Here is a 26,186-nt window from a genome sequence, read left to right as displayed (position 1 = left end):
TGCATTTAAATTGAAATTAGCCAGCCTTTTATGTTCTCAAACGTTCCAGGCACCACAGAGCTTGACGAGAAGTTCATGAAATTAGATGTAAGGCTATTTTGTTAATCATGAGCACCTCTGAGGCTCTGCGGGAGGCTTTCTTATCCTGGTTAAGAAAAAAATAAAATAATTTGAAATACAGACCACATATCACTCAAAGCATACAGCATTGAACAGGCCCATTGATAATGCTTGGTTTGGTTATTTTATTTCTTTTCCCCTTTGGTGGCATGAACGGCGCCTGGAATAACATTTACAATATTATAATTCTGAAATATAACTAAGACCTCGAGCGCCAAATTGTAATATTTAAAAAATAAAAGGACTAGCATGTATTTAAAGCGTTCCCATTTATTTTGAGTTAAAAATCATGTAACACATTTGTATATTTTATTTGTATTTTTTTGTAGCCTTGAGGTTTGGATAATTGTTCCACGCTGCCTACGTTTTAAACGGTAATCCTTCAATTGATTGATAGTCACGAATGGCTGACGTCAGAATTAATTTCCCGGGAAATCTTCCAAGTTCAGGGAGCGTTCCCAGTAGGATGTCGTTCCCAGTCTTGCCACTGAGGGGCGCTGTGGCCCAAAAAGGTGGACTTGCAAAGCAAACACCGGAGTTGGCCTCGAATCAACTCATTTCTGTCTCAGCTGGGATAAACCTAATTTAAAAAAAAAAACGTTAATTGTTCCAATGTACATTATTGCATATCTATATATATATTAATTTTAAATCTCGGCTGTTTTGAACCTGCTACGCTTTGATGCGTTTCGAAGGTTCAAACACCGGTCCCTTTTATTTGATTGATTTTTTTTCTTTTTACGGTCAAGTCACGTCCAAGATGCAAATGTGACTGAAAATGGATGAAACGCGCATTTTTATTTCCATTCTAGACAATTCGGCGTCTGTTATTTTGAGCCGGAGGCACTTAAGAGAGGCGAAAGTAGCATCATGGGGATTAAACGAGCGAGTAATGGCCCTTCAGTTATAGGGGAGCCACCTTGAAGACGGTTGAAAGACATCTCCCGTCTTTATAAACAATTGCAGCTAATGAAGTCACACACACATACACACGCTGGGTAACCTCGCTGTCTGTCTTCACCTGAGACTAATTGTGCACGGAAGTAAACACAAAAGTGTAGAGGAAGCCGTGTTGAGCGAGAATATCAATCCCGCTCCCTGCACCGGTTGCCTGCAGGTGACTTTGACTTGAGTCCTTGGCCCCATTTAGGTCGCACATTCAGGTTCCTAAAACATCCCGGGAACCCGCAGAGCTCATAAAAGGCGGCTCGAAAGGACATAAGACGTGATTCACTGCAAGTTCATGGGTTAAAACACAAGTTTAAGATGGAGTCGATTCAAAGTCGGGTGCCAAAAAAAAGTGTCGCCGACCAGGCTCGGAGGTTCAAAATGGGGTTTCTAGCCAGGGTTAGGGCTTTTAAAACAAGGGTAAGGTTTCAAATTAGTGCTAGGGTTTCAAGTGTGTGTTTTCAGCTGGCGGAGACCATTCATGTCATGTTTGTTTTCTGTCTGCCCACAGTGTGGCCCGGTTAATTGGTGGGCGGAGTCGCCCACCCTTAGCCGCACCTGCCCGCAATCAGCCAGCTCCACCTGCCTGCTTGCAACTTGGCCTCGTCTTCAGGTGCGGCTCCGTTGGAAGGAAGGCGCCGAAGTATTGCCTTGCCTGTCGGCGTTTTGGTCGTCTTGTTTTGTTCCCGCAAGATTTCGTCTCGTTGGCTCCAGAAGGTTTGTTCCCCTCCTTTCTTCAGCTTGTGTTACTGAATTTGTTTGTAAGTACTTCTGTGATTTTTATTTTCCATTTCTATCTTGTGTAGATATATTCCGTTTTGTTCGTTTTTGCTTCCAGAATGTCAAAAGTACTGGTGTTCAGTACTTAAAAGTATTTATACTTGTGCAACAAAACAATGGTAAACGTACTGAAGCCACTCCCTTACAAGAATAAATGTACTTAAGTAAAAAAGTGACTGAAACTATAGTCGAAAATGCGCAAATTAGGGCTAATTTCACTTTAAAAAAATAAATAAATATAAATATATATATATTTTTAATATAACGGTTTTGGCATGAGGCAAATGTATTGGGAAAACCGTTATGCGCAAAACTGCCAGCGAGCCAGAATTCAACAAGCTAGCTTTCTAAAAAGCCAATGTGGTTAATTTCTTGCAGGCACTTATTGGGGGGTGGGGAGAGGGAGACAAATGTTATTCCCAGTTCAGAGTTCTGTTCTGATTGTATGACGTGTACAGGTATCCTTATTTCGGTTTCCACAAACCTGGACTGCACTGACACTTTGCCCCCACTAGTTTAACAATATTGAATGCGCAAATACTTTGCCTCCACTAGCTTAGCATCGGCGTAGGCACGCGGCTCAAGGGAGTGCTTAAGATTTGCATGATTCGCTTTGCGCTTATTTCTGGTTTCCGGTATTTAGGAGTTTTGCTTTTTACTTAACATCGTTGCTAACTTTAGGTTTTAAAAATAATGAGCTAATTTTTCAAATGTAGGGAGGAGAAAGTACAGATGTTTAAAAGTAAGGAGTCAAAGTAAATACACCAGAAAAATAAATGTCAATGTACATAAAAGTACAGCTGTGAAAAATCTACTTAAGCACAGTAACGAAGACCAACTACTTTGCGTCGTTACTGAGGCTCCGTCCACCACTTTTGTTTTGCTCTTTTTTGCGTTTCATTTTCATGATGACTTTCGGTCGTCAGTTTTTATCCGTTAATCACACTTGGTTTGGTATTCGTGATTTTTTTTGTCTTTTTTTTTTTTTGCTTTTGAGCGGCTTTGTGTATCAAACACTTGTGCAACTTTTAGTTTATATAGATTTTGTTCTAAACCCCCCTGCGTAGTGGTCCATCCTTTGGCTGTTGTCCAATCATGCGTTTCACTTTACCATCCTCCTGTTCCTTCCTGCAATCCATCCTCCCTTCCATCCTTATCTTTTGGTTCCTTTTATTTCATCATTCTTTACTACCTTCCATCCTTCCTCCCATATGTTTTGAATTTCCGACCATTGTCCCATCCATCTTCCCTCAAGGCCTTCCCACCTTGCCTCTTCTGTCCTTCCATAAGTTAACTTGGACTTCACAGTGCTTAAATTTGGCCCACTGTGTGTGTCTGTGCCAGGGCAATCGTTGTATCATCCCTGTTTCCAAGTGTCACCTGTGTCCATGGAGGCTGGGGGGGAAAAAAAAAGCTCCCACGCAGGCATTGTTCCATCTTAAATCCCACATGCGCACACAGTGAATTATTATTACAAACTATATGTCCCTACATGTCAGTATGGGGCAGCCAAAAATGGCACATTGGGTGTCAAAGCTGCCAACTGCAGACTAATTCCAAGTAAGGCAGCCGTCTGCCTGCAAGCGTTAAAATCAAAAGAATGTGTGCGTAAGTCTCACATGGCTGTGGTGCTAATGGCCCTGTTCACCACAGTGTCCTTTTACTGTGCTTCCCTTGCTGTTGGAGGCTTGTTTATGTCAAAAAAGGCAACTTGTTGACTCTGCATTTGCTGCTTCATCATGTAGAACTGCTGATTTGTGTCTTGTCAAATTTGGGTGTAGCATTGAGGTTGTCCCAATTGTCTTGAATATTTCATTCTGTTTACAAAGATGAGGCACAGTTTAGATGGATTACATTATTTTGTGTAGTTTTAATGGTTTAACTGCACACTTGATGATGTTGACGCTATTTTGTGGTATGTTGCTTTACTTTATATTTTAGTCGAGCTCCCCAATATTGCTCTTATCTCTATAGAATGCTAACATTAGGCTGCTGTCAGACCATCCAACATAAAATGTTGTCTTTTTGTTAATTGTATCATGTCGGTTTATATATTATAAGTTAATGCATTTTTTTTAAAGCACTAAAAGCACAGTGTAATCACAATCACAGTTCCTTTCAGTGAATTTCACGGAGTGAAACTTTGACATGCAATGACTGTTATCTTGTGAAATTGTCGGGAGTTGAAAGATCATTTAAAAAAAAAAAAAAATGTATCCTTGAATATACTTTTAACCAGTTCTCTGCAACGTTGGATCCATTTTGGCCGGCGTCGCCTGTTTATTCATGCAAAATGTCTTCACTTATTTTAAAAGCAGAAGAGAAAAGCGGCTAACCTCGCAAAAAAATAAAAAATAAAATAAAAACTGCTGGGACTCATTTGTGCCTGAAAGTTGGCGGTGTGTGTGGGGTGACTCGTGAAGGAAACTCACTCTGAAACTTGGCCTGCTCCTTCTGCATTAAACATCACGCAAAACCATCCACTTTCCATTTTGGAACATGCACAAAAATATTATCCTCCACCACTTGCTCCCAGCTCCTTTCCATTTTTTATTTTTTATTTTTTTCCCCCCTCTCCCCCCCCCCTCTCTCTGTGGGTCCTTGATAGGTCCAATCTCCAGTGGCTATGTTCAAAACACTGGGCCAGAATAGCACAGGCCCTGGGTAGATGAATATTTATGGGTTGTGTATACGTCTCGCCACGGAGGAGAAGTAGAAATAGTGCGTTTCCAAGGTGAGCAAAACAAACAACTTCAAAGGAATTTAAATGCACTTCATGTAAATTAACCCCTCCTCCCCCCACGCAGTCTCACGCTTTCTGTGGAGATTAGTGTTCCAATTGTTCGGGAGCGACTCCCTCCTGATGCCAGATGACCTGATTACTGTCTTTGCACCAAATTATAAAGCAAAAAGTGCATGTGAACGCCTTCTGTCAGGCAATTCTGGGCACCAATCAAGCAGGCGGCTACATTATTCATTGATCAGCGTGGACTGTGATCAGAAGCAACACTGCTACTGGGGGAGTTGAAAGCACTGCTCGGCTCAGATGAAATCAGAGGAGGGGTGAAATATCGCCGATGGCCCACTGGCGTGTCGTTTTTCTGCTAATCTGTAACCAACTCGGTCGTACGCGGATTAGCAGCTCATTTGAGCCATCAAACGGACTAAATGCTCGTTATTGTGTTGACACAAATATGTGCTTATAGTTTTGCGTTTCAGTTTCGGGGCTTTGTAGGTTGTAAGGTGCAGAATGAGCAGTGGGAGGGTTGGATGTTGTGCATTTGAAGACTATCTGATCATTTTGTTAAATTTCAGTGATAAAATCTGATTGTGGCATCACGATGTCTTTATGGTTAGCATGTCTGCTTCACAGGTTTGACGTTCAAAATCTTGCGTGCTTGTTAAATTACACACACCTCTTTTATAAGTTCGGGTCCGGGCCGACAAGCTTAAATATGAAGGCTTCAATATTGACAACCAAAAATCTTTGCTGGGAAAACCCGACATCTCCCGAGTCCGTGAATTGTGACTAACGGTGGAAAATTCAAGAAGCGACATGACTGAGGAACAAAGTGGCTGTAAATAAAAACATGTCCTACCTGGTGTTGTATTTTGTATGCGGTTTGACCAGATGGCAAGAAGTATTTTTCCGAAGCAAGTCTTTATTGATAACATAATGTTGTAACACGCACGCCTCCGGTCCCTTCAGGAGCACTCAGGAAACATGGGCGCAACATAGCCACTCGTGTTTCTTTTGTTTTTGTTAAATCCTGTTTCTGTCTTGGAGGACTGGTTTCTCTATCGGTGGTGAAACGGAATCTTTGTTTGTGTGGTGGTCTGTTCTGTGTTGATTATCAGAGCGCACCACACACGGTTTGACCAAAACTGTCAAATGTGTCGTGCGTGTAATACAGCTCACGAATCGACTGCGCCTGAATCAGCTGTTGCAGTTTCTCAAAGTGCGTTCAAGTGGTAGAGCTCGTATGAATATGCCCACGCTTGGTGACGAAAGACTACACTTCATCCCGACTCGTGGAAAAAGAGACTCGCCACCGTCCGCCGTTCTCATCACCATTCCGCTGCATCCCAAGGGCACTTGTGATTGACGGGGCTTAATGTGGATCTTGCCAGAATTGGATTTGATCCTGGGGGCTCTGCCACAGGCCCCTATGTTAGATTTACGCTCCCCACCCCTCTCCTCCCACCACAGCCGCTAGCGGCGCCTATCTTTTCCCCTCCCTTTCCCTGTCGAACAAATAGAAACAGAATTACCTCTTCTCTGGAGCCGCTCCCGCATGCCTAGCTTGCCGCATTGTGGCGAGATCATGCGCGGATCTGTGTCGCTGAGTGATTGTGCTTCGCTCGCCCGTGTTTTTCCGGGGGAAGTGAATGCGAGGATTTGTGCAAAGCAGCTGCAAAGGCGCCAGGTGTTGACTGCGTTTGCTTGCTTTGACAAGTGTGTGTTCACTTTTCATGTAATGTACACGCGTGCCTCAACTGTCCACACGCACATTTGGTTGTCCGAGGAGGAGTTGCACCTCCTTCCGTTGAACTCTTGCCAACCCCGCCTGTACAGTTTCATGCTTTAAAACAGACAATAGAAAACCAAGCAGTCAGCCCATTTAGTCCGTTATTAGTTTTTTTTATTTTTTCTTTTTCTTTGTGGAACCTATTCTCAGCTATAAAAACTCACCTATTCAGTTTTTAATGCTCTAACGCTGCGTTCACACCGAACGCGAAAGTTCCCTTGGAAGTCTGAACGTCTTGGCATGCCAAATGCCAGTCGTCCTTGGGTCCACAACGCCATCCAGCGGCGCACGCGTCTTGGTGACTTTCACCTGGAGCTGCTTCTGGATGACTGCGGCTTCAAGTGCTACATGAGGCGAACCCGTGCCCCGTTTGGCTCGAATCGGTCCCGGGATTTCCCCGGCAAACTGCTCGACTACAAGCGTTCCATCTCAGCTGCGGAGCGCCTGTCCGTTTGTCTCTGGTGAGTGGCAGTTTTGTCGTTAATTGGTGTCACAATAAAGTTAATATTCACTGTATCTGAGTCACACACTGCAGGTTTACTACAGTGCTAACAAATTTATCAAAAATGAAATTACCACATGCTGCCAAATTGTAAAAATGAATGGATTGATGAAAGGAACGCCATGAACGAGATCAGGTCTGATCAAGTTGTACACCTATGATCTGTGTACAAATTTAACATTAAGGTTACCGGAATTTGATTTTGGAAAGCAGCAATATAAAATAGTACAACCACTAGCAATACATTTTCTGTATGTTTGAGGTACTGTATTCAATTTATGATGCATGTCGTAGTTATTTCAACATTCATTTTGACAATATAAATAACCCCACATATATTCATGGGCCTGTGATGTGCCAGTGTTTTTAGTCATGACGATGTGATTATCACGGTTTTGTTTCTAGACTACTTCAGTATCTTTAATACAACAGGTCAATTGAAAGGTTTTATGTGCTTCAGATGCTCCTTCAGGACCATGGCAAACAGTTTCCGTGTTGGGGGCGCCACGATATTCCCTGATGAGGCAACGGCGATGTGGGACCGCCTCGTGGACGACTGCGTGGCTGCGCCCACCACAGGAGAGGAAGAAAATTGCCGAGAGATTTGAGGAGTGGTGGGATTTCCCTCTGCTGTGGAGCACAGGATGGGCAGCACGAGATCCGACAAGCCCCTGCCAACTCCGGATCCCGCTTCTACAACTTAAGAGCCACCCGCACATACTTCAAAATTCCTCCAATGTTACTTTATCAGCACCGAAATTATTGCACCCGTCCCGTTTGTGTACATGCCCACCATCCATTTGCGGATCACAGTGAACATTGTCTGCTGAAACTGTATTCATAAATTGTATTTGATTGTATTTTATTGTGAGGCAATAAAACATAAAACAAAGAGCTACACTGTAATATGGACTGTATTTAGCAGGTAACCGAACAAAACTCTTTGTACACTGTCGTAAAATACTGCAATAAACCTGACAAGTCAAGACATAAGGTAAGGCACATAAGGTTATGCATGTAATTGTTTTTGTCTGAAAGTTGAAAGACAAATTGGTAAAATAAAGTGGATGTATTAAATGTATATAAAAGCCTGCATCCTTCCTGGAAAAGATTGCCACCTGGACATAATGTAGAGAAAATGTGCAGTGTTCATACATTAATTTAGGGATTTGAGATTTTACATCTTCCTTCAACTCTAGTGGCAAATTTTTCCAAGGAAGGAGTCATGCTTGTCATGAACAGCGAAGTGAGGTCTCGTTGGGGGAACGTTTTATACGCTCCTTCAGGAGACGGAGAAGATGCTCCTCAATTCCTCTGCTCCGTTGCCCTTTTCCTGTATGGAATGGAAACATTTTGTGATACAAAGCAGTTGGTAAAGGTTTATATCAATAATGCATTTTATTTTGGGTGTGTTTCATGTTTAAAAAAAAAACCAAAAAAAACAACCCAATATAAGATTAATCAAATGCCGCAACATAGAACACAAGAATCAATAGAATAGTTTAACCCAGTCCACTTATAGTGACTATAACCTAAAATATTGAAATTGGAACCCAAAACAAAGGAAACTACTCATTGTGAAACGCTTACCATAATTGCTTGTACAGGTAGTGCACTTGTACCCTATGAAATTCAATCCAAGTGTTTTATGTACATACCCCCAGGTGGTCTTTGAGGTGGGGCAAAGGCAGCAACCTCATGTGCTCCTTGACCTTCCTCCCGTTCCCCCTCAGCTGTCTGATAAAGTTAATCTTTAAATAGAAATAGTGTGCATGTGTAATCAGGGGGCCGGTGGTTGTGCTAATGCTATTGCTATCTTGGGTCACAGTTCAACAGCAGGAAATGGAAAAAGTACACTTACCGGGTATGCCAGCTTTCTTCCTTCAGTTTTCCAAGCCTGCTCTTTTCTTGCTTGGTGTCGGTACCGATAACGTGTCAAACAGCTGTGGCTGCCCACCGACTGCAACAATCACCTCCTCCCTTTTCCTCTGCTCCACAACTCTACAGGACGCCGTGTGTGACTTAGTCCGTTCTCGAAGCCGATTGGCTGTCACCGTGCGAATGCGGCTTGTAGTTCAATTCGCCCAACCCCGAGCGAACCGCCGAAGGAGGCGAATTTTTGCGTGCCCACGCTGCCCGGCACAGATTCGCGTGAGCTGCACTGACTTTCTATGTAACCACGCCGCGTGAAACGCCCAAAACTCATCCGGTGTGAATGCAGCAAAAGCGGTCACATGATGGTGCTAAACCTTCTAAGTGATCTAAGGGCTGTCTTAGAGCCAGTCACGAGGAGTCGTAAGACAAAACCCATTTCTTCTCTGCATTTCCTTTCGCTGTGGGTCGTTTCAGCGCACTGTAGCAATTCGTGCTGGCCTCTGCTAGAGCCATATTTTGGTCGTGTTGTCCCAAGTTTGAAACGCGAATCAAACAAAACATCCCTTTTAGGCAATTTCTAGCTCCTCCTAAATTGACGCAATAGTTATTTCCTGGAATTCAGTCATATTTTTTTTCCTTTCCCACTAACACTTCCAGTTCCATCATTTCAATTTAGTTTTGCACTTGCAGTGCTATTCCAAATTTACCTTGGTGTAACCCATCAGAGCGATCTAAGCCCTCTTAAATATGCCGGTCTCCACCACTGTTACACCTGTTGCCAATTGCACCGCAATCTTGGTCGATCCCGTTCCACACGCTTACCGACGGCGTGCGCAATCTAGTCAGTTAACCCACAAGTAACCACTGTTTCTCATCTAAATCAGGCCACAAGATTTTGTCTCGTCTGGAAACAGTGTCCGTTGCATCCGTTTTCTTGACAACGTTCCTCCTCAATCTGTGGGTTAACGGTTCCATATCAGATATGTTGATATGGAACCAGTGACCTGGTTAACAACGGTATCTTATCGAGCTGATTAATGTGATAGAGACACCTCGTTGTTCCTTACATACAATCGATCAATTCCCCACAGTCCAAAAACTCTGATCAATCAATTGACTGATTATCCCCACACCGTGTGTACAGTTGATTGTCAGAAACGCCACAAAGCCGCTGCGCCATGTGGTGGAATCGACGTCTACCAGCCCTTATACATCAAGTCCTGATCAATGGCAGCTTGGGATAACGCTGACACAAGCTGTCAGCATCTACATAAAGAGATCGCCTCGATACCATCAATTCCCGAGACGTCGCCGTTAAAACATACCCACGGCTCGCCGTCGCCGCGGTCTCATTTAACATCCTCGTATGAACGAGGCCCCCTTCTCCTTGGCCTTTAGATAGCGGACTTGTCTGGCACAGATCTGCGGCGGTAACATCCTTTAAAACAAGCTGAGAGCCCGCCGTCCCGGCTTATTCATCTGGCGGAGGGCTGACATTACCCCGGCGTCCCGCCTTATCTCTCCCTCGCGGCAAGGGAAGCAAATGCAAGATAGATTCCTATTTCGCTCGAGAGGCGAAACAATGGCTTTCCATCTTGTTTGTGTCCACAAGTGTGCATGTGAGGCAGCGCACATACACACACACAACAGGACAGGTGTGATGTGTTGCCTGGAATAGGAGGGCATTACCTTGAGGTATATACTGTGTACTCACCAGACACTTTATTATGTACGCAATCTGATGAGATCAGTACAAGAGCAAAAAACAAAAACAAAACAAATGACACTCCAGTCTTATGACGTAGAGTGTTACCCCGCTAGATTGCTTTTCATAGTTATGGCTTTTTACAGTACTTACTGTAATGCCCTCACATGTGGGAAAGGAGAGCCCCGGTCACGTTTCATTGAGCAGCGAAAGAACAGGAAAACTCACTCACACAGGAGCTGCTGTCGGCCACAGCGCACGCCCAGACGGTCGCACGCAGACTCGCCAGTGTCCCACGGCCCCGCCTCTTCAAGGCACATGTATATACACTACATTTTATGCTTGCTATTTCCGTTATATGTTTACAATGTTTTAAGTGCTCAGATTTTCGTGGTTCTGTAATGGAACCACAGAGATAATTGTGGGTTCACTGTAATTGTTGTTACAAAGTACACACACACAGACAGAAGGTCTTTCCCATTGCAGCGCCATCCGTCGGATCTGATAGGTCACTTCCATGCTTGGCCCCAATGCAAGCAGACTGTAACCGCAAAGGCAAGCAAATAAAACAAATTAAGTCCAATTTATTGATTATTTTCCACTTGCGTTTCGAGCAGCCATGCACTTTTCAAGGACTTGTACTATATTTCACTAGATTGTGAGGTTGATGGTTAATGTATTAATTTTCCCGATGCGACTGGGCTAATTGTTTCAGGTCTAATTTGCTCCCAAATTAAATTTATAGCCTAAAAGCTGCAGTATTTTGTGCACATAGTTCTTCCTTTGCCAACAAAGAGCTTGCAAGACGGTTTCCAAGGTGTCTCGCCTGTAGCCTTACGCTAGCCAAACACTCTGAACTTGACCCGAATCATAACCCGGACCTTGTCGGATTCAGGGGCACGTTCCACACCTGGAAGCTTCAACTTTCAGTGGACTGAAATTAGATGCTTCTTCCGTCCTCTTGTCTTCCTCGAAGGAACAAACAAACCGGAGGGATCTAGGCCGACCTCCGGATCGCGAGTGTGTATTGGGAATAATTACCCGCCATCCAGTGTCCTGAACGCAAAACACAGCCGGAGTCAGTCGAGCGAAAAGAGCAGCTAAATTAAACATGTCAGCTTTTTAATGGAGTTTATTTACTTTGGTGTGTTTACCCATGAATGTCGGCCACAATTTCATCTGCATACTGTGCGTGCGTGCATGCCTGTGTGTGTGTTAGGCCTGCCTAAGGGCTTCTTTACAATTCCCTGAAAGTCCTTGAAAGTAAGGCTCTTGTCCTGTTTGCATGGGAAGGAAACTGCTTCAGCCAGGAAATCTATATTTGGGTAAAAGTAGCACTACAATGCACTCACTAACTGAAAGCGTTGGAACGAAGTGTTGAGTCCTTTGGATGTCAAAGCTCATTAACACTTGCGCGGACTGAATTAATTCAGATGAAACGGCTGGATGCGCTTTTACAGCATTCCCGGATGAAAGCGCCCGTGACCCGGAGCTTTCTCTCGTCGGGATCTTCCACGTTAAGTAAATTGGTTCTTGCTCGGTCGTGCTGCTACAAGAAGGACCAGCGACTTTGAGCTAATGAGACAGTCCTGATCATAGCTGGAGACTTCCATTTGAGTTGCGTTTTAACATGCTCGTATATTTCCGTTTCAAGTGTTTGTATTATAGGATGAAGCTTGCTTTATAGGGCAGCAATTTGTCTCCCCCTGTATCGACTTGACGTCCCCAAACTGAGGATTTGTTGACCGTCAGTCTGCTGGTGCAGGGCAAAAATAGGGTTAGGATTTCTCCCCCCCCCCCCCCCAACTCCTTTTTTTTTTTTTTTGCTTTTAATATCAGCCTCTGTCTGCTTGAGTCCATACTTGAGATCAAACAGACCCGCCCAGAAAAAAAACTGGATTGTAAGCATATACAATGCTTGTCCTCTTCAACTGTTTTAGGGTTGATTCACACGGTTTCAAGCTTTCTTCACGGGGGCGCTGGAAGGGGAACAGCCGTGGGCGGTTGCTTGACGGTGTGGCTGTGTGAACCTTGTTGTTTTTTTAGACAGAGTGAGAAACAAAGGTAACTTGGTGACGTCCCTGATGTGGGATGGGTGATCAATAGGAGCGGCGATGGGAGAGGGGCTTTGTCGATGGTTGTTCTTGGTAATAGCTAATGTGGCCTTCTCTCGGAACATCTCAACTGTGTGACTCGTGTTATTTTTTTTCTGCCAGCCAGTGCAGTTCGATTTTGAATGGGGAATGCATTGGCGGAGTCAAAAGTTGCGGAGTGTCCCAAAATGACGCTTTCCAACTGGGTTTCCTCCATTTTTATTTTATGTATTTGCTGCTGCTGTGAGGTCAGACTTTATGTAGCCGATTCAGCTATTACCATTCCTACGACAAACCCTGAGGTGTATCCACAAAACGGCTCAGAGTTTACCATTCCATATCAGGAACTGTGCTGCTTGTCGGAAGCATAAGTTTCCCACCCCAAAGTGATGATTTATTGCTTTTGGAAAAGCTCATAAATAGTTAGTTTCAAGAAGTTTCGGAGACTTCGCTGAAAAACACTGAATAAAAATGGTTGCGTGCTTTGTAAAAGAGTGCAGCAGCTGCACAAAGATCAGCCCTCCTCAAATGGAACTTTTCAGTCGGGGGGGGAAAAAAAAAATCTATTTCACAAAAGTCTGCCATTTCCGTTTATAAAATGTTCCCCCCCCTCCCCCCTAATCTTTGCCGCCTCTTTTCATTTCCTATCCAAACAGCACAGCTGCTGCGTGGTACCATATGTACCCGACGTCACAATCAACCTGTGAAAGTCATCGCTGCCAACGACGCTCTTATTGTTCACTTTGTAATTTGGAAACTGACACTTGTTTTGAAAAAATAAAAAATAGATTGAGCTTCACACCACCAAGCTGTGACAACAGGATTTTTTTTTTTTGTCTTTTCTTCCTACGTTTCTCACAAACAACACCATGGGGTCTTGGAGTACAGTTTAGCGCCTCATCACACCACACATGCCACTTGTGATGAAATATTAAAATAAGTGATGTGAAGGTTTTGCTCAGTGTTTTTTTTGTAGTTGTTGTTGTTTGCACTTGCAACCGTTTACTTGTCCAGCCCAAGATTTTCATTGCTTGTGTCCGCAGTTGGGGCACTGACAAGTCAAGGTTCGCAACATGTTCTCACAGTAAAATAGCAGGAAATCATCTAAAATTATTTCGACTGCTGGAGCTTTCTCCCCGAGAATGTCAGACATATATTGAAGTACAAAACTACATTTTGTCATAGTGTCAGACTAAAATCATACCATACTTAATATAATGTTTCCATAACTGCACAAAACTAAGTCACAGGTATTTAGAAAGGAAAAAGATGGTGCTTTGTTGCACTTTAGAATTAAATCAACTTATGAAGACCTAGGAATTATTACCATTGTTTTCTACATGAGCATAAAAAAAAGCTCCATTATCTGGAGTCCCCATCACTGCAATGTCTGAGGTATCCCCCCCCCCCCCCACACACTTTCAAATTCATCCTGCGGGCTGGATTGAAACACCTAGCGGGCCTATTTTGGCCCACCAACCATATGTTTGACACCGATGGGGGAGGGTGAACCAAAACTGCCATCAAAGCTAACCACCTGTAGAAGTTGACAGTAAAGTTAAGTTTTTCTCCATGAGAAATTCAGAAAATTGACTTTGTATCCTCGCTTTATCCTTGGACCCCCTCAACAAAGTTGCTGCCGACAAACACGCATGCTGTACAAATAAAACATATCCCGCTTGTAGTTAATGTTTAAAAATGAAAAAGTGCCAGTCCTTTTCCTTTTTGTTTAAAATCCTACAATATTATTGCGATCGTTTTCGATCGCTTGCGCCTCGTCCTCGAGCGTAATGAACAGCACGTGAAAGCACTTACAAGTGCGCCAAGCGATTTTTATCTCACAAAGGTGAAAACAATTAAAGCTTGATGTATGTATCGCCTTGTTCCTTGTCACAGCAGAAAACCGGGCCGGGGGGAGTGCGAGAGAGACGCGAGTGCTGCTCTGCATCGGAGACGTGGGGGAGTGAAAAGGTCTGCTGAAGGTCAGTTTCAATGCAGAAAAGCAGCCATTTCTTTCCACCTTGTTTGCCTGGAAAACAAGTTAAATAAACAAGGTGAATTTGAAAGAAATTGGATCAAACCCACAGGGCGGCAGGAGTATGAATTCCACAGTCATTTCATTTCAATGTCATTCGGGAGCACTTTGGACCAGCCCCACTTGTGGAGGAAGAAAAGAAAAGGGTATTTTCCATTTTTTTCACTCGAGCGGACTTTTGGCCCCACAGCGGTACGCAGCTAAGAGATGGGAAGAGACAGGCGAGGGGTGGAGCAGCGGGAAAGAAGAAAGGGAAAACAGTTAGGTGGTCAAGATGCCACCTGTGGTCCGACGTAAAACTAAAGCCTTTTCATTCCCAATTGGCTCCTCATCCCCGTTTCCTCGCTGGCTTCTCAGCTCCTCGGAGGATGCCCTATTCTCTCAGTGGTCCCGAGACACCAACCCTATTTCGCATGCTTTCCCGGTGGGCCCAAAGTGATAGAAAAGACGTAATTTGTTTTGATTTGGCCCCTCGCACAAAGCAATCTCCCGGCGTTATTTAAGGATTCGCTCGCTCTCGGCAGCATCTGACAGCAAAACAACAAATCTCAGGTTGCCACGGATCTCCTCTCGTTATCGGCGTCTGCCTTTCTATATCTTTTAATCTATCAGCTTTCGTTGGTATATAAGCATTTTGCTCCCTCGTCGTTTCCCACCGTCGTGTAGGTGAAAACAGTCATGGAATTTGCTGGTGGAAGGGTGCTCGATTGAGCAAAAACTTCGCCAAGGTCACAACATTTTAAAAAAAAATCTATTCGTGCTAGCGAGGGTTCTTCCCTTTTCTACTAACAACCGACCAAAAAATAACTCCCTCAATGCGTTTGTGCTTGATGGAGGTAATAATAAACGTGTTCACTGATCTGACAGAACAATGCGCTCCTTTCTATTCTCGCGTATCTGGGTTGGTATGATCCAACGATTCGAAGCCAGAGAGCGTCTAGGAATAGCGACGGGTGGGGGAGAACCCACAACAGTCCCAAAATAGGGAGCTTCATTATGGCATCCATCCCCGATAATCAATTCTTTCTGTTGACTTGTGATTCGCACTTTTCTGCCATGAATTCGGGAAAAACAACCAAAAAAAAGGCACTCTCACTTTCCTTGATGCAGACAAGGTGTCAGATTGATAAGTTTCAGTTTGTTTTCTTCCCTTTTTAAAGCCACTTTGCCCGTCTGCGGCTCACAAGCGTTTTGTCAGAAAGTAATTTGGTATCCTCACGGAAAAGCAACAGCGAGCAAAAGCAAGGTTTGATGCGCCCCTGCCACGCAAAAAGTGCCTCCCTGTCACGCATTTGCAGCCGACACAAACACTTTCATCACTTCCCCCGGCGTCATGTAAAACAGTCGATCCAAAGCGCTGTTGTTGTCTTCGCCTTCTCGATCTGATTTTATACAATTGCCGCCATTTAGCTGGCTTTGTTTGCATAGTTTGCCCCTAATTTGACTTCCGCGACACATTTTTCAAATGAGTCAATTACGTGAGTTTTCCAGCAATTTTAATCATTTTTACTGTCAACTCTCTGAAGCAATTTACCTGTCACGTTTATAGATATTTCAATAATTCATCAATTGTTTTTCAACTTTGTGTGTGTGGGGGGTGGGGGGGGGGGTGTTAATTGATGAGTTGCTATTAGCTAACCATTTTGCCAAAGTACAGTCTTTTATAGTGGCATATCTAGCATAGTACTAGCTCACATGGCTAGCTGCGGCGTTAACGCAAAGAGGAATAAGTCTCTGGAGTCTGGAACATGCTATTTTTGCTTCAGTAACTATTTTATTTTTATTTTTTTTTAAGCCATTCATCTGTGACAACGGAGTTGGAACTAGGAAGCTCGTATACTTTGCGGCTCAAAGCGACTCTGCTATGACGATTGCGTCAATGTCTTCATAAAGCACACCAATGGTAAGTTTGGATACATTTTTAACCTTTTTTATATTTATTTATAACTTTGTACTGTACTGGGTGTTTTAGGCCACAAAAAGTAGAAAACATTAATTTTGTGCCGTACAGTAATATGTTGCATATGGCCTAAAAAACAAAAAAAAAGTTCTTCAAAGTTTTGGACATGGACAATCGTCTATCGGACGACCCTCCGCCCCTATTCGTCCATTTTATCGAGGTTCCACTGTACCGTCTATATAGTCTCCTAAATATTACTTTAGCAACATTTTATCCTATTTTGCCCATTTATTTAAATGTTTAAATTCAACTATTATTTTTTAAATGAGAGGTGTATTTTTTATTATTATTATATATTTTTTTTAAGTGTACATTCATCTTATAATAGCCCCCTACTGCCACTGGCCCATTTCACCTTTGGTTTTGGTCGATGAGCTGCAGTGGACGGGAGGGGCGGAGCCATACATGAGGCCTATCATACAGCCACAGCCCTAATTACTTCCACGCTCTGATGGATTCTCAAGAGCCGAAAGTAGCGGATCAGCACATTCCATCCCTCCTAGCTTCTCTTATGTTCCTGGCCGCCCCACTCCTTTGTCAGGACAGGGCTTGTGTTATTAACCTTCCGTCTGCTCATGCAAATATAACACTGCACTCCCTCCCCTCACTTGCTGCAAGCTCGTCGTCGACAGTTGAGCTCTTATTTCTGCTCAGTTATCCCCACGGCGTTTGTCAAAGGTCGAAAGCAAGAAGAAATTCAAACAGCGCTGCGGCGGCAGAAAACAGACAGATTTTCTGGACGCTGTGGTTCAATTATTGTCGGATTTCACTGGAGGATAAGGGAGAAAATGGAAACGGCAGAAAGAGAAGGGAGTGTTTGGAAAGAACAAAATGGAGACAGAGTGGACTTCATGATGGAGTGTGAGTTGAGTGTCGATGGCGTCTGTCTGTGTGGACTGCCGCAGAACAAAAAGGGGTCACGGGTACACTTAGTTTTGATGGATAGAGGCCTTCACCCCAAAGTCTTGCTTCACACCCTGGTCGTTAGGGCAACTAAGCACCTCTCAATGTGGCGATTGTACCTCATCAGCACGGCGTGCAGACACCAACGCCAGGCGGGGTGCGCAGTAATCATCCGATGTGAGTCAGGCGCGGGCAGACATCTTGACACGCGACCCTCCCGGCTGATAAACGGACGGACGGACGGACGGCCGGCGGCTAAAGGACTCGCTAACGTCCTCATTAGCCTTCCTTCTCGCCGCCGCCGCCCGCCACCCTTGCGATGACCAATGATGAGGGCTCGTGGCGCCGCACATAAAATCCATATTCATACCCTGCGTATGAGGGGGGGGGGGGTATAAAAATGACAGCTGCACTTTGAAGTGTTACTGTGCCGCTTGTAACAGTGGACACAATGAGACACACAGTCGTTGAAGGCCTGCATTTCGGCAGTTATGGGAGTTGAAATGCTGCAGACGTAGTGCGTAAATGTGCCTTATGATCCTCTAACCAAATGTCATTCCCATCTATCTGGCCACACATCAAGCAATTAATATATCTGAGTACTTCAATATTTAATATCCTGTGTTTTATTCTGGATTCCCCCCCCTACAATTTGGCAAAGGCTTGAGCATCAGTTGTACAAAAAAAATGCCTGTAGGGCTTTTGAATCATTGCAAAATGTGATCAATAATTGTGTCAGTGAGTAACCATGGGGCTTATTTTGGCATAGGAATCAAGTAAAAACAACTCACTTTTCCATCTGTCTGCGCTATAATTATTTTGACTAATGTGCTTGTTTTGATGCAAAGCAATGTAATTGTATTGGTTTTGCACGCAAGGGGGTGCTGTGGGTTTACCGTCGTCGAGATTTAGCACACAAGTTCGGCGAGTTTCCGCACAGATTTCAGGATCAAAAATGTTTCTGCTTTGGACTTGCTTTCGGAACTTTCTGGAGCCATTCACTGAGTTACACCTCCGCCTCTGCGTTTGATACGCATGCAGAAACTTTGATCTCAGTTAACATCATGATTGCATTGATATTTTATCGTTTTGGATTTTCCAACTGTGAATTTGGGCTGACTTGAACTGAAACCAATACACACAACGTTGCCCTGCTTTCTATAAAAGGTCCACTGGGATAAAATGACACGAACAGGATCAAAGGTAAAATTCATCATGGTGCTATTTGCCTAACCATTGTTATAATCAGGAGATTTACTGTCAGTGTAATTCGTTACTTACGAGTGTCCAAGTTTCGTTTAATCCTCCTCCAGCTCAGATGTTATGAACGAGACCCCGCGCCCTTAAAGGCACAGGTCCAACACGATCTCTTTGTTGTCACGGCGGCTTCTTCAAAACTAGTCCCATTGATGAAAAAAATCATATTGAACCACGTTGCGTCAGAAGGGAGGTTGCTCCAGCACGGTGATGTGCTCGTCGGCGGGAACCGTCGGACGCTCAGGGAATTGCGCGCGTTGTCCTGGTGAAGCCGACACGGGTTGTCCTGCCACAACTCTCGCCTCTTCTCACGCACTGAACGAAGCAAACGCCGTATTGAAGGTGAAAACTTGCCGTACGGGTTTGAAACAGAACTTTTGTGACACCACGAAGGAAACACCTTGTACGAGTAAATTTAGTTACTAGCTTGGTCATGAAACGGATGAAATTCGTTGAAATGACCACAATCATCTATGAATTGGTTACTATAAATGTCAATTGTGTAATTTACTGTTCATTAATAAATAAACTGGGCACAATTAAGTGCAGTACAGCGCTACGACCAGCGGAGGCGCTGTGGATTCCGTCTCAACTCGTTCGCTGTTGAGAGGGAAACATGACTTCAGCCATGGGAATTGGCAGCATTATTCTGCTCACTTCTAACATTGGCAATTTTGGCTCTGAAAAGGTCAGATTTTTGGTTTAAAAAAAAACTGAGAGACACAAAGCTTTGTTATGAGTGAATTCCTCTGCCTGACAAAGCAGCTTTACACACAATTGCACTCATGCCTAAAACATTGTTGCTATGGTTCCAGCCTTTTTAAAGTACATTATCCCATGGCTTGTTTGGAGTGGGGATCCATCAGAAGTGTTTTTTAACTTGAAAGCCGTTTGTCAGGCAAGCCGTCAGCACACACCACCAGTGACCCCAGGGGAAGGAGTAAAAAGATGAATACATACAACTTAGCTTTCTTTTTTGTCCCGTCGCAGTAAAAGGTAGAGCACATCCACTTCCCATCACAGGATTTTTATTTAAACACCGAGGCGCTGTCAGCCATTCTCCGAATGGGAGATTTGATGAGTTGTCATAGGAACACTGTGGAGCGCAGTGTGTGTAAGAGAGAAGGGGGCCGGGGGGGGGGGGGATGTTAAACACTGTCGCATAAAAGAGCCACTTCATTGTTAAATACAACATCCCACCTTCAGGTGAGTCAATATCCCATTTGTTGGTTTGAAGGCCTGTGTGAGCTTTGGGCTTTGGACCCACCATCAATAAATTACATTCCACTTCTTTATCTAAATCTGCTCTCCTCTATGGATACCATAAACACAAACTCATCTGGTACTTGCATTCTTGACATATTTTGATTGCTTTGAGCAACTTGAATGGTAGATTTTCCACATACAGTACTGTAACTGACTGGAGAATGGTGTGGGATACATTTTGGTGATGGACCACCAAGCATTTCTAGTTTGTTTTGGCTTTGTTTACTTAAAGCAACAATCAGGAATTACTGTTGTTGTTTTTTGTGTGCTCACTGACAAATTGTGTTGACGCTTAGACAAAAACCCAGCTACACTCATCGATTTGGTTTTTGTTTGATCTGCTATCAATGTCTCCAGCGTTGCAAACCTTGAACACTTTTTGTTTTTTTTAATTGCTGGTCTGAAAACATGCTTTCAGTTGTGAGTCACCTCCCCATCCTTTAGCTCCCTTGGTTGTCCATTCATTTCACATAGTAATTGGATCAAGTGGTGCATTTATTTCCACGAGGAACGCCAAATCCTTAGCCAACACATGCTGTGCTGCTATTCGTCATTACCAAGGGGGGGGGGGGGGGGGAAAAGTGGCTTGGCCCTGGCCTATTATTTCCAATTTCTCCAGGAGAAAGTTAATCTAATGAGCATTATCGGCAGCTAATGGGAATTATAATTAGTCAGATGCAGGAGATTATCTGCACGCAATTAGCTGTGTCTGTCAGCTCCAATTAGCGTGACAGAAATGAGGAGACTTTGGAGTTTGTTGCTGCGCAGATGACAATGATGAGAGAGGCGAGAAGGGCAAGGAGGTGGGAAGATGGAGGGAGATGAGTTGCGGAGGGGGGGGGGGGGGGGGGGAAGAAAGACTTGTGCAGTTTGGCAAAAACAAAAAATTTGCCCAAACTGAATTTTATACATTATATTTAACGTTGTTGTGGCCAATTTCACTCGCCTGAAAACTGAAGAATCCATTTCCCCGTCGTCCTTTCCATAATGCATTCCGGGTACATTCCAAGCACACAAATCGCGCTCTGTTCAACAACCCTCTTGCTAATGTTTTTAATCAGCCTCATATCGCCATGCCAACCCCTCGCTGGTCGCAGTGTCAATGAACACTGCACAACGCAGCCGGACACACAGGCAGCTAAATAGCTACTGATTGCCCTCCCCCGTTACGTTTGCATGGATTATCTCCGTCTATTTGACCAGGCTAGTAAAGCATGCATCGTAAACAGTTGGAGTCAATAGGTAGAGGAAGCGAGCGCATGCCTCCACTGCACACAACACATGAAGACACACATGGTTACTCTCATACTTGAGAACCCCGCCCATCACGTTTGCGCACGCAGGCACACATGCACATAAAGCTGATGGGCACGCATCTAAACCCAGGGGCGGCGCGCGAGACGATATATATTCAGACAGTGGCAGTCAATTTGGGACGAGTTTAAGCTTCTCTTTGCTTGAGATTGATCGGGTTTAGCTCATATTTACCAGGCAGACACTCAACGCTGTAATGTGTCCAGGAGGCATTTATCAAAACAGTATCATACCGAAGCGCGCCCCAAAGGACTGTTAGCAGGCAGATTTAATACCAGAAATGTAAATTTGGCCTCTCTATTATCAAGCACATTTAATGTTGCCAACAATGTAAAGTTGTTCAGAGCTGTGACGACCCTGCTTATGTTCCTCTTGTAAAGCTCATAGTGTCATGAGGAATTGCACCGATATGATCCAATGGAATCATTAATTGCTTATTAGATAATAGGGACAATGCGTGGAACCTCTCAGGTGGAACCCAAGCCATTTTGGGACACTGGTTAAAATAATGGCAATAGAGATCTTTGGCACCATAAAATCGTTTTGAACTGTACAGTAAAATTCTTAACCGTAAGTCAACCGCTGCTATGAGGGTGAACTTAGAAGTACTGCAAAAGATGTGAAATATAGGAACTGTGTGGGAAACACTACCAACCAGACGTGTCCAGTACGTAGAGTCCACGAGGGAGAAAAGCGCTCTTTTTGACAAATGGTCAGGCGAGCAAAGTAACTAGTGCTACTTTTGGTAATATGCAAACGCTCATGTTGCTCGAAGAATAAAAAAATGGACTCCCTGGGAAAAAAACTGGCCATTTACCTCAAAGAGCAAAAAAGTCACAATTGCAAAAGAGTTTTTGCTAACACACGAGTGATTCTGAGAAACGCGAGTGTTTCTATCGCCACCAGCAGGGTCACCTCGTCACCATCTGCCCCACTCGAAAGAAAAAAAGAGCAAGCCAAAAATGTCAAAATGCTGCCGTGTCTCCAATCGGTGTCGGGGGAGACAAGTTTTCTGAGGAGTTCAATCCATTTTCCACTTTCCTGCGGGATAGCAACACAAAACTCCCCCTTTGAACACGCTCACATTTTAGCATGGGGCGTTCAAACTGAGTGCTGCGCGTGCCCGTCGCATTCGTCCACTTGTTCTCTCAAAAGCCCGTGAGGTCCATCTAAAATCGCCATGGCCAGTAGCCGGTATTGTTCTTATCATCTGAAATCATTTGGCCGGTAGAAAAGTTTTCCCTTCTGCGGCGCTAACAGAAAACCGCTGTTTTTCTGTCCCGACTGCGACTGACTCGCCCTTTTTGTTCGCGGCGTGCGCTGCAACCCATGCTCGGGCTTGAAAACTTGGAGACTTGGTGGATCGTAGTGACTCTTTCACGGTTTGCTCTGATCCCACTAGTTCTCTCTTCGACCGTAAACAAAATGTTGTTGTTGTAACTTCAGCCTAATGATGCAGCCCTGTTACTGTCAGTAGACAGAGAACGGTCAATAAATGCCCAGAAGACTGATGCTACTTTGCGTACTTGTTTTTCCTCTGGTAACAGATCCAAAAATGTGAGTAGTCTCAGCAGTTTCGTCCACACGGGTCATGTTTGGCCTATAATCATAGCATGTCTTGCCATTTAGGAATAAAAAAACCCAAAACACCGCTGTATTCATATTCATTGGCTTGGACTCGTCAGATGTGGTGGTGGTATAGATTTGTGGCAAACCTGTCCAATCTCGGATAAGCCAAACTAGATGATCCACGAAGCCCAATTAACAACAACTTAAAATACCCGAGATAAAAAATAATTGGCTTTCTCGTGGAACCAGAATTTTTTATTTCGATTTTACTCCATTCACCCAAAATGGAGATGTGTGCTTTTGCATTTGGACTCTTCAGTTGTTGTTGGAGAGCAACTGTTCCCAAAAGATGAAGGCGAAGACACATAATTGCATAATTGTTGTATCGGTTGTTTACAGAGTTATTGGACAGGCACTATGCACTCGGCACAATCATTCAGGAACACATACAAAGCAGGAAAAAACAACAACCTCCATCTCAGCTCAGCGGGAGCGGCGTGAATGGATGCACGCACTCGCGCAGTATTACAACGCGCACCATTTTCCTATCCCGGCTCAAGGCTACTTCGCATCCCCACAGATTCATGCTATGTCAGTACACTCGCCGTCGTCCCCGTTTGCCCATGTTGACGTCTCGCCGCTCTGACAGGCACACTGAAACTGACAGCGTGATTTGTACTCCAGCGCAAACAAGCCCGGCTACATCAATTCCCACTCGATGGGAGCCTCGGAAAATGTCTTGGAATTCCCGCGACTGTTTTACATTATTTTTTTGTTTTGTTTTGTTTTCAAGGTTGAACCGCAGAGCAGCTCATAGCAGCTGTACTGCGACAACTTTAACAACTCACTCCCCAAAAATAATTTCTCTTTTGTCATTTTAGTCTTCGCTCCTGCTCAGGCATTGCCGTTCAGTGGAAAAGTTAAGTGCAAAAACATACTGTTTTAAGTTTGAAAGCGGAGGCCTATTATGTGTACTCATTTTTGCGGGAAAGTGTCACACACAGAAATATGATAACACCACTTATTAAAAAATGAGCTAAAGTTTTTGCTGTGCAATTATTTTGTCATTTTTTAAAAATGTATTTTTAACTTGACTTTTACTTGGAAATGCAAAGCCTGGAGCAACAGTTTGGCTTGTTACCCTCTGTTTGGCTTTTGTACTCTTGACACGCTGCTTTTAACGCTCAAGAATTGTATACAAATCTATTAACCTATTAACTTTGAATAAACATCTGCCGTAAGTGGAGAACGGTTCCTATATTCCCCACCTAATTGGATTGTACATTTTACGAGCGCAAACTTCGAGTTACAGTTTTCCCGTGGTCCATTTCTGATTGTGTATACTGCGTGTACTGATGTTTGTCTAGCTGGAGGAGCGGTGGGCTCGCGATCGGTCTTTACCTGCGAGGGTGGGCACGGTTCAAATTTTGGCTGAGCCTGCCCGAGTGGAGTGTGTGTCTTCTGGGCAGAATGTGTGGATTAAGGGAGGCCTGAACTTGAAACAAGAAAGGACAGAACAGTCGATAACACACTGATTAATGGTAATGGCATGCAAACCAGGGGGCTAATCTTCTAAGCTCTTTTTTTGGGGGGGATCTAAGAAGCGATTGGCTGAAAACGTTGAGGACAGGAAGAGAAGGCGAGCAAGCCAGTGAATGTTTGTGTATCGCTTCACCTTTGAAGTCTGACGAGTGCCAGTAATACTGTGACTTTAAGGTGTGACGTGGACTTGAAACAGTGGGAACATTTCTTTCGTTGTCTTTCTTTAGCCACACGAGCACCCATCAGTCCAATTTTCTTTCACCTTGCTCAGAAACATGATCGTAACAAGCTCACTCATTGTTACACTGAATTCCCGATGCTTATTATCCAGCAGTATCAAGTGGCTGATGAAATGGAAATAGTTTATCCTGGCTTTTTCCAAGCAATCTGGCTCATTCGGAGATTTTCTCCCCTGAAACGGAAGAGGTGCTGATCCCTGTGCTCACGCCTCATCCACTGCCTATGGATTTGCCACAAGCGTGGGTTAATTTATGCAGCCTCGTGAATGCAATCTGTCCACAGTCACGAAGGAGCGACGGGAATGTTGAGTCTCGTGATGGATTGGATGTTGCTCCCGGTGTGTATCTAAGGAGCTTGTCATCAGTCTTTTGGATTGCAGATGGATGCTCTCTTCTGGCCTTAGTGGGAGCGGCCCACTCAGCTTAACACTCGTGAATGAGACAGGCACGATAAAGCGATTTATTGATTGCGCATCATTAAGACCTTTGCCAGTCATGTGGAATTAGATCAACTTTCATCGAGGCATCATGTCATTCGTTTCAAGGCTTGCAGAGGGCGCAATTAATTCAGGCTCCACTATATGTCTCATTAGCAAGCTTTCATATTCTGTTTTATTTCGAAATAGAACATGACATACTCATGTCTAATACAGTGATGCCCAACTACTGTGATTTGTTATTAAATTGAGGCAAGCTCATCATTTCAGCGTAAATACTATTTCTGACATTTTTGCTTGGTGGTGTACCGTGAGATATTTCTAATGTAAAATATGTCCATTGGCTCGATAAAGGTTGGGAAAACACTGCTCTTTGCAACGATGTCATATTGTGTCTGTGTTTTTGGTTTTTGAGTAAGTTGGCATTTGGTTTTCTTGCCTCCCTTTGGTGGCACAGTGAGCCGGGTGGAATGAGCAAGGTGGTCTGCACCTGGGAGCTACGAGTAATTAGCAACTGCTAACAGAGGGGCCAAAAATTGTACTCGAGTAGTTTAGAATGACTCGTGCAAGTAAATCGTCGTCCTCCAAATATTTGAGTAAGAGTAAATATAAATAACTTCTGATTTATTCCTTTGTTTTTTTTAAATATCACATGAACATCATAGACAAAAATACAAATTAGGAATATGCATCTTGAAATATCACTTTAAATTAACTTTAAAACTATAAAGTATCATAAAATATGCCAACATCAAACACTAAATGAACGATCTTTGTTTGCACAAATGAACAAGCACAATAGCGTCACCAAGAAGAGATGATTAATTGTATAAAAATACAAGTAGCGAGCGGAATTTAACTTAATGTAAGTCAATGTTTCTTCTTAGCAAATATACTCAAAAGTAAAAAAGTATGTTGCATTAAAACTACTCCGGCAAGTACAATTTATCCCAAAAGTTCCACAAGTAAATGTAATGAAATGTTGCCTGTTACCACCCACTTCTCTGCCAGCAACCCTCCTTGCTCCCGCTTCCTATCACTGTAAACTGCATGCATTGAATGAATGTTGTTTTATTGAATAAAACGAGTCTTGTTCACGCTTTATTTTCCCA

The 26,186-nt window shown here is 43.8% G+C and overlaps 1 long non-coding RNA gene across 1 annotated transcript in view; it reads left to right on the top strand.

Annotated features, from left to right (window-relative positions):
- The first annotated feature begins 1,706 nt into the window (after window positions 1-1,706).
- LOC133396896 (uncharacterized) overlaps window positions 1,707-26,186 on the top strand; it is a 47,521-nt gene continuing 23,041 nt past the window's right edge. The window contains exons 1-3 of the long non-coding RNA XR_009767444.1: window positions 1,707-1,785; window positions 14,449-14,534; window positions 16,383-16,490. This is a non-coding gene — a long non-coding RNA (uncharacterized LOC133396896). The remainder of the gene's footprint in view (window positions 1,786-14,448; window positions 14,535-16,382; window positions 16,491-26,186) is intronic.

The sequence above is a fragment of the Phycodurus eques genome, chromosome 22, assembly GCF_024500275.1.
Source record: "Phycodurus eques isolate BA_2022a chromosome 22, UOR_Pequ_1.1, whole genome shotgun sequence".
In the NCBI taxonomy this organism is placed as follows: domain Eukaryota; kingdom Metazoa; phylum Chordata; class Actinopteri; order Syngnathiformes; family Syngnathidae; genus Phycodurus; species Phycodurus eques.
The sequence above is the reverse complement of the archived record's forward strand: the minus strand, read 5'-3'. Positions and strand labels throughout refer to the sequence as shown.